Source organism: Elephantulus edwardii, unplaced genomic scaffold (assembly GCF_000299155.1).
Source record: "Elephantulus edwardii isolate Elephantulus edwardi_28Jun2011 unplaced genomic scaffold, EleEdw1.0 scaffold00098, whole genome shotgun sequence".
Lineage (NCBI taxonomy): Eukaryota > Metazoa > Chordata > Mammalia > Macroscelidea > Macroscelididae > Elephantulus > Elephantulus edwardii.
The window spans coordinates 7,998,146-8,008,049 of NW_006399848.1; the positions used below are offsets into that span (position 1 = coordinate 7,998,146).

At 36.5% G+C, this 9,904-nt stretch overlaps 1 pseudogene; it reads right to left on the reverse strand.

The window, feature by feature from the left end:
- Positions 1-4,056: 4,056 nt before the first annotated feature.
- LOC102848828 lies at positions 4,057-4,389 on the reverse strand (annotated as a pseudogene).
- Positions 4,390-9,904: the final 5,515 nt, after the last annotated feature.

A 9,904-nucleotide genomic window follows, 5' to 3' on the forward strand; every position in this document is an offset into this window, starting at 1 on the left:
CTTGAAGGTGCACATTACATTATCTGCTTCTTCTTTTCCTGTTGGAGAGATTTTAACACTAGAATTTCTGGCACTGAATCTGCTCAATTTAAGGACAAAATGAGCTAATCTCCTTGTGGATAGACTAACATGCTCCATTTGCATGAGAAAGAAGTGGCTTGACCAACTGTTGATGAAGTAGGTAGGTCACATGTTTGCAAGGCTGAGTTGAGGCAACTGGTTCAGATTAGAAGCATTGTCATAGAAAGCAGCGGCAAAGCCACTTCTAGGAAAGCCAAATTATGAGCAACAGACTTTCAACTCTACATTATGTGAAACAAAGTTATATCAGCCTTACTTCTAAGGAGGACCTTGTTTGCACTGAAGGCATTGGCAAAAATATAAGGCCTTAGGAACTGTTGAAATATGAATTGACATGTTCCAGCAAATAGATGCAGTCCTGGATATACTCACCAATCTTTGCCAAGAAATCTGGAAAACAGTGACCTGGTCAACTCATGGAAAGAGATTCATATTTATTCCAATTCTCAAAAAAAGACAATCCAACAGAATATGGAAATTATTGAACATTATCATTAATATCACATGCAGGCAAAATATTGCTGAAAAGCATCCCCAAAAGGCTAAATAGCACATTGACAGAGAACTGCCAGAAGTTCCAAGCTGGGTTTATTATCCCTCCAGGGATGTTATTGCTGATGTCAGATTGATCTTGGATGATTTTAGTGAAAAAGAGGAACCACTGAATGAAAGCACATGACATGGCAGAAGTTGAGGTTTCTAATAGACTTTGGAAATGTGAAAAGAAAAGTGTAGGTGAATAAATATGATGTTGTTATGTGTGAAGAGGAAAAGCTTGACAGAATGTCTTTAGCATTGACATTGAAATAGAGCAAATTAATAATAATAATACCACAATACAATGCATTACAGAATTTAAAAGATATGTAATCAGCTAGTTAAATAAGCAAAATCATATATTACTTAGAGCTTTACTAGTGCAAGATCCCAATTTACTATCTTACATACTCTTGACCTATCTTTCATAACAGCTATTACAATGCAGCCACTTTTGTGTTGGTGTGCTCTGATAGTTCTTTATGTCACTGTAAGCCATACCTCATACTTCCTGCACCAGGATTTCTCAGACTCCAGATCTGCAATGTGAATCCTGCTGCACTTGGATATGAACAACTTGGAAATAAGAGAAAATGTGAATGGAAAGTCATCTTCTCTAAATTGGTTTTCAAGTCTGATTAGTTTTAAAGGTGCTTGTAATTCTCCCTCCACTAGTAAAGAGAGCTGCACTAATCCATGTGTGAGTGAGCAATGTTAACACAAAAAATATCACCACTGACAGATCAAGTATAATGAAGAAGTGAGGCTGGGGGTGATTGTGTGTTTGACACTTTTCTACAATTTTGTCAGGATGAGAAAGTTGGGGAGTCTGGTTAGTTGGTTGGTCCTGCATACATTAGACAAAGTGGTGAAAGAAAAAGATGAGCTTAGGCTTGAGTCACGAAAGACCTCAAAATTTCCAAGTGTGTCTTTAAAAAAAGCTTTATGACTTGTGATAACATGGTTGATATTACTGAATACCAAACCCAAAATCTTATTGTGGAAGTTAACCAAATTACACCATCAACAGAAATATCAACCTCTAATGGTTTCTGTTGCCTCTGGTCTATCAGTTTGCTATACTGTGAAGGTTTGAATGTTGTCGTGGTACTGGAAACTATGCCACCAGGTTTTCAAATACTAGTTGGGTCACTCATGGTGAACAGGTGTTTGTGGAGCCTCTAGACTAAGACAGACTAGCAAGCAGAGTTGACCATCCACTTCTGAAATAACAGGCTTTCCAAAACTCTATGGAAAACAGAAAAACATTGTTGGACATAGCGCTTGAAGATGAACCTATGAGATTAGAAGGCATACAAAAATGTGACTAGAAAAGAACTGGCTCCTCAAAGTAGAGTCTACTGTGATGATGCACATGGAGGAAAGCTTTTTTCCAGTGAAGGACCTTCATTTACTGATGTGTCAGGACTCTAAATGAGGGGAATCAGTCAGCTGCAATTATCCATTAACAATTGGAACATGGGATATATGCAATATGAATCTAGGAAAATTGTATGTTGTAAAATAGGAAATAGAAGACCTAAAGATCAACATCTTAGACATAAGTGAACTGAGAAGGACTGTTATCAACCACTGTGAAGCATATAATCATATAATTATGCCAGGAATAATAAATCGTCGAGGAGAAGTAAGATATTCATAGTAAAAAAGAACATTTTAAGATGTATCCTAAAGTCTAATGCTGTGAGAGATATGATACTGTCTATACACATACAAGGAAGACCTATTAATACTGTTGTTTTTCAACTATGAATGCCAAGGTGAAGAAATTGAGGATTTATACCATCTTTTTTCAGCATAAAATAGATGGAATATACAATAAAGATTCACTAAAAATAATCAGTGACTGGAAAGAAAAAGTTGAAAACAAAAAGAAGACATGTAGTCGGAAAATAAGGTCTTGGTGACAGAAATAAAGCTTGAAATAGAACGATAGAAATTTGTAGAATTACTGATTTAGTGCACATGTGTGTTACTGCTCTTCCCCACCCCCAAAAAAGCGGGTGTCTTGAGCCTTTGACCAAGGGTGGAGGTCTGATAGAGGGTGTGGATTTAAAATCCCTTAGTGAAGGGATGGATCTGCAGGTTGGCCAGGAGCCTGTGCCTCCACTCCACTGGGAGCTGGCTGCTAGCTAGCATCTTGATGGTGGTCACGTTAGCCATGTAGGGAAGATTTTTGGATCATGTTTGATGTGTATTACTGCTTTTTATCCCCAAAAGCAGGTGTCCTTGAGCCTTTGACCAAGGATGGAGATCTGTCAGAAGCTGTGGCTTTAAAATCCTGAAGGGCTCTTTGGCCTACAACCCTTGGTCCAAATTTATTAATTTTTGAATGAATATTCTTTAAATAACACAATCTTTTGTCTATTTTCTGTACTGAACAACTTGGAGTTGCTTTGATGCTGCACACTGTTTCATAATCTTGTCAAATATCATAATGGTTACCCGTTATGTACAATGTTTAGATGAGCTTCCAGATTCATTCATGCTGGGAAGCAGGAGTGGCATCCACTTCCTAAACTAGATGCCTCTGGAAACTCTAAAACTCTCAAAACTCTATAAATGTACAGAAATTATGTTAGTTGCAGAACAGAGTTCAGGTCTTTAGTGCAAAGCTAACTCTGAGTTGTATTCAACTTGATGACACTTAACCACTGCTAAATGAGACGAGTGCTGTTATATCTGTAGGAACACTCTTCCACTTTGTACATCACTCTTTGTCAATGCGCTGTATTGAGTAACCTGGGTTTTCTGTGATACTGAATGAACCTTGTGCATTGGGGTATCAAATACCAGAATGGTTTCCAGTGTCTACAGTGTTTGGTGGAGCTCCCAGGTGTAAAACAGGTTTGGAAGCAGGAGTGGCATCCACTTCCTAAACTACATGCCTCTGGAAACTCTAGACTCCTAAAGAATCTGATTGATTATAACTGTCGAAAGATTCAGTAGTGAAGCTCATTATCAGCAGTTAAAACAAAGCTACAAGTTGACTATAAAATAGGCCATCTATTATTCATGTGCAAGTTTTAATTGAAGCTAAAGAAAAAAATTTTAAAAGCCCACGAGAACAAAATTACAAACTTGAGTCTATCACAACTTAATTAAAAACCATCTTAAGAATAGATTTGATGTGTTGAACAGTAATTACATTAAAGCACGAGTCCGTAGTATATTCCACAGTCTTTATCAACGGTAATTCAAAGACATAGATTAATCATCCACCTTCCATGTTCATTGTGAAAATTCACATGAGGTGATTAAATAAGAATACTCTTACTCTTTAGTATTTCAAAGAGACCTTCAGCTGCCTCTTTTCCCTATGTAGTTTATAATTTGATTTCCTGATTGTTGCTTCCACAGATGTAGACTGTACATTTTTTTTAACAGATCCATAATTTTATTTGCTTTTCAATAAGTTTAAATCTTCGAGGGATACAGCATTACACGGATTCTGTGTCCGATGGCCTTAGCAGGAAGGTTGCTCCGAAATTTGGCCCGAACCATGCCACTGTTTCCGTGCGCACGAGTTACCTTTCCCCAGATTACTCTGGTTTTATTGGGTTTGCCACCAGGAGTCACCGTATTGTTTTTTGCTTTGTAAACATAAGCACATCTCTTGCCTAAATAGAATTCTGTTTCATCTCGGGCATAAACACCTTCAATTTTAAGAAGAGCTGTGTGCTCCCTCTGGTTCCGGAGACCTCGTTTATAGCCAGCAAAGGTGGCTTTGCACCAAAGCCTCCCAGCCATCTTTGTGGTTCAGATAGACTGTAGATTGTAAAATGATGTTATTGACAATTTAATCTTTTTTTCCTTTATCATTATGGAGCTCATTGGTCCAGGTGTGTGTACCATAAGCTATTTTGTGGAAGCTCCTCACACCCTCTGAGACCCACTGAGTCCCCATTTATATGCACAGAGAAATCTTGTGTTCCTTGCTTGGGACTGTGGGGATCATAGGCACAGATGCATGGGAAAGAGCTCAGCACATAGTCGTTTTTATAGAAAAGTAGTGCTTGTTAACTATTATCTTTCATTGACTGTTCCTATCATTTCACTGTAAGCACTGGTGCTTGAGATGGTTAATTTTACATGTAAACAAACTTGCCTAGGCTATGGTGTCCCATTGTTTGGTCAAGTACTAGTCTAGATAATGCTATGAACATATTTACATGGGATTATAATACTTAAATCACTTGGTTTTAAGTACAGCATATTAACCTCCACAATATGGGTAGGCCTCATCTAATCAGTTGAAAGCCTAAGAGTGAAAAACCAATACTACTCTGAGGAGAAGGATTCTGCCTTAAGACTGTAATGCAGATATTCTGCTTGAATTTCCAGCCCACTACTTTGTCACCTAATCCAGACATAAGGCAGCTAGAGTTTCCAGTTTGCCATGGATTTTGGATGTTCCAGTCCTGACAATTACACAGCTATCTGTAGATTTCCTCTGTAGGTACGTGAATAGATGCCTCTACTGCTGTCATCCCAGAAGGGTTCTTTCTGTGTTCCCAGTGATGATGTGATGCTTGGAACTCTTCTACAGGGAGCCTATGACAAATTTATTCCAACAGAAATAGCAGAACAATGTCATCAAAAGGAAGAAATCTGATTGGGACACTTAATCCTAGAATCCCCAGCCCATCGTTTACTCCTTGAACCACAATCTTCTAGGAGACCATGTAGCACAGAGGAGCTTGCACACCTAGGATCATTCTTCATTGTCTTATTGGCTTCAAAGTACAACAGTGAAATCACAAACATAAAAACAGGTAAGTTCTCTCCCTGACCCTTTCCTAATGGTCCATATCATCACTGTAGTACAGTGGATTGATTGCTCAAAATTACTTTACTAGCCATTGGTATTGACTTTTACCACATGGCTGAGTTGTTGCCATGGTTGTTAGGTGCAGTCAAGATGAATATAACTTATAGTGACCCTATGAATAGCTAACCTGAACCCTGCCCTAGCCTGTGCCGTCCTCATCATCTCTGACACACTTGAGTCCATTGCTGAAATCATCATGTCAATCCAGCTCCCTGTGGACATTTTTCTCCTTTGCCAACCCTCTGTCTTTCCATGCATGATGTCCCTCTCCAAAAGCATAGGGGTATGCTAATAATGTTGTAGTTGTTGTTTTGTGCCATTGAGTTGCCTGAGACTCATAGTGACCCTAGAAATTAGTAAATAGCACTTTTAGGATGTGTAAACTATTAATGGGAGCATCAACCAGTTTTTGTTTTCTTCCAGACCTAAATTGAGCCCGTTTTATTTTCTCGTGTCCTCAACATTTACCCCAGCATGCAAGGAAAGCTCTGCTGAATCATTATATGAACTCAAGCTAACAAACGATTTCCCACACACATACAAGAAGTTAATCTTTGCACAAATAGAGGAAATAAACAAATAAGCAAATATCTTTAATATTTAAAATTAAGCAACAATAGCATTATAATAAGCTCTAGAAAAGGAAATGAGTCTGATTTCCAAAGTTACAATGCTATAATACTCAGATGCTACAGTTTAAAAAATAAAATCCCATGGCACAGAAAAAAGAAATTAAGAGAAGAAAATAAAGTGATAGAGATTGTCCATGAGGAAGGATAGATAACAGACTTACTACATGAAGAATTTAAAGCAACAGTATTAAATATACTGAAACAGCTCAAGGCAAACAGAAGAGCTAAACGAAATCAGAGAAATTACACAGGAACAAAATGAGAATATCTAAGAGAAATTGTAAAAAGTAATCACACAGAAATCCTTGAACTGAAATGCATCATATCTGACAAAAATTGTCACATAAAAGATTTCTTTAAATCTGCCAATAGATTTGAGCAAGCAAGGGGGAAAAAGAATATATGAATTGGAAAATTCATTGAAATTATTTAGTCTGAGAATCAAAAAGAAAAATGTGAACGTCTTTGAGGACTTTGTGGAATACCCAAGCAGAACAATATACACATAATTTAGTTATGGAAGAAAAGGATATAGAGAGCTGCAGCAAAAGAAAAATTTGAAAAAAAAACTATGAGCAGAAATTCCACAAATTTGTTTCTTGGGTGCACCTATGAAGCTTCTTCATATCTACGAAGCTCAACAAACTCCAATGTGCAAAGTCAAAGAAATCCACACAAAAGGAAGTTATTACCAAGTTTTTGAAAACTAAAATCAAAGAATTTTCAAAACAGTAAGAAAAAGTAATTTTTACTGACAAGCTACTCCCAATAAGATTAACAGCTGAATACTCATTATAAACTATAAAGGCTAGAAAAAATCCCTGAGGTATATATTCAAAAACACAAAAGAATAAATGTCAACCAAGATTGTGTGTGTGTGTGTGTGTGTGTGTGTGTGTGTGTGAAAATGAAAGGAATGAAGACATTCTAAGATTTTGTTTTCAAAGACTCAGCAAGAAAAAAAAAGTAGGATTGTTACCACAAGTAGTCTTTCCCTATAGGAAATTATAAAAGAAAGCTTTCAAATTAAAATGAAAAGAAACTAGACAGTAAATCAGAGGTATATAAAAAATAAATTTCTCCAGTAAAGGTAATTAAAATAGCAAATATATTAAAAAACACCTACTGTGACATTCCAGGAACTCTGGTGGCTTAGTGGCAAGAAGCTGTCCTGCAATTGCAAAAGGCATCTGGTTCTAGGCCATCAGCTGCTCTGGGGAAGAAGGATAGGCAGTCTCCTTCCTTGGGATTAAGTGCCTCTGAAAACTTGATGGATGGTCAGCTATGGGTTGGTTCCGTCTCTATGGTAAACAACAACAAAAATAACATTCCAAATTTGTGACTCCAGTTTTTAATTAATAAATTATTTTTTAAAAAAGCATAAAAAGATTTCTAATCCTATGTTATTAGTTACATATAAAGTGTAACTTTTTAAGTATATAACAGAGGGGAAAGGCAGAGTTCTAAAGAAATAGAATTTTTGTAAGCCGTGAAATTAAACTGACATAAATTCAAACTAGTTAATTTTAAGATGTTAAACATCTCCTGGTAAAACAAACAAACAAAAAATCTGAAAGTTATATACGAAAGGAAATGAGAAGTGAATCAAATTGGTTTACTATAGAAGTTCAATTACCATATTTTTACACATATGGCACATGTCTTCTGTGGTTGTTTTGAAACCACTACCCCCTACCAGGAGATATTTTTGTAAACATACTATGCCAGTTTTACGGCAATTTGTTTAAAAAAAAATGCACAGCAGCGCTTATAAAAATGCTTCCAATAAGAAAAGAACAGATAGAACATAAACAGAATCTACAGTAAAGCCAAAGCAGGCAATAATGAAGGAAATGTCACCAAAAAATAAGTGTTTGAAAAAGTACAAATGTAGTGTTGGGTGGCTGAGTCTGATTGCTACTAACTCCACAAAGGGGGCAACAGTGAGAAAACACCTCACTCCAGGAGCAATAGCAAAGTCCAACAAAATACCAAATAATAAATAGTGCAGATGTGGTGAGATTGAAATTGTTACGCATTTCTGGTGGGATTATAAAATGGTACAACAGCCATGGAAGGTGTTTTGGAGTTTCACTAGGGAGCTCTGGTGGCCTAGTGGCAAGAAGCTGCTCTGCAATCCCAGAGGTGCACAGTTCGAACCCACCAGATGCTCTGCTGGAGAAGGAGGGACAATCTCCTCCTGTACCAGTCAGATCGGATTTGACGGTACACCAGTACACACACACACACAATAATAGAATAAACACACAAACACACACACACTAACACAGAAATCCAATATAACCAAGGTATTTGACTGCTTGAAATCAAGGAATTCAGAACTGATACATGAATGGACACTATATTGCTGTGTTTATATAGCAGTGTTTTCCCAAAACTAAGAAAATGGAAGCAGCTCAACTACTAAAAATAAATAAATAACTAAATAAATAGATTGAGAGTTGTGATACATTTGCATAATGGAATATGCAGCACTAAAGAACAATGATTTTTTTTGTAAAATACTATATAACTTGAGAGAAACTAGATGGCGTTTTGCCAAGTGAAATTTCTCAGTTACTTAAGGACAAATGTTGCATCAGGCCATTACGGTGAAAAAAGGACGATAAGTGGTTAAGATGTGTATACATGTTCAAAAGGAAAAAGGAGCAGAAAAAAGTGAAAGAGGGAAAATCACAGGGATAGCTGTGGTAAATAGATTGGGGTTGAAACAATGGGAAAGCTTTAATGTGGGCTTGAAAAGATGGGTGATAATAGGAATAAATCAAGGGTAAAAATATAATGCATATTAATGATAGTATAAAATAGAATGTATATTAATGACAGTATAAAACACAAAGTACATGTACAAAACGTGTATTACTATATGCAAACCAATAATTTTTTTTAAAAACTCAGTATACAATCTTCTCTTCCTTTCTTTTTAGTTTTTTTTATTTTATGCTGATTTATTTTAAAGTTTGAATACCTTGTTTTTCACAAAAGACCCTTCCCATTTCCTTCACCACAGATCACACAGCAAATTATTCAACCATAAGATTAACACCATACCCCTCACCCATTCTCACCCCTCTGCTTCCACCCTCCCTTGAATCCTCATACTCATTCTATAATAATAGTTTTAAACAGTATTTGTCTTAATGGGACAGAGTTAGTTCACTCAGCATAATGTTCTCCAGTCCCTACAAAGTTAAGTAGTAATTTACAAAATAATTAGTCTCGCATGCTGCCTAGTATTCCATTGTGTGAATGTACTACAACTTCTCAATCCATTTTAAATTCTCCAGATCACTACTAATAAGAGAATTATAAATCAAAACCACAATGAGATACCGTTTCACTCTAGTAACAGTGGCAAAGTTTAATAGGACAGCAAGTAATAAATGTTGGAGAGGATGTGGTGAGGTAGTAACTCTTATACACTGTTGGTGGGATTTTAAAATGGTACAATCACTCTGGAAGGCAGTTTGACACTTCCTCAAAAGCTGAATATAGAAATTTAATATGAATCAGCTATTCCACTGTTGAAATATACCCCAAGAAAATGAGAACAGAAGCCCAAATGGAGAATTGTACACCAATATTCATAGCAGCACTACTTACCGTCGCAAAGACATGGAAACAGCCCAGATGTCCAAACTCTTTTTTTTTTCAAAAAGATATTTATAGCCTTAAACACCCTATATAAGATCACTGTGAGTCAAACTTGTTACATCATTTTGTTTATCATTGTCTAGGGATATTGTAGCTGATGTTAGATGGATCTTAGCTGAAAGCAGGG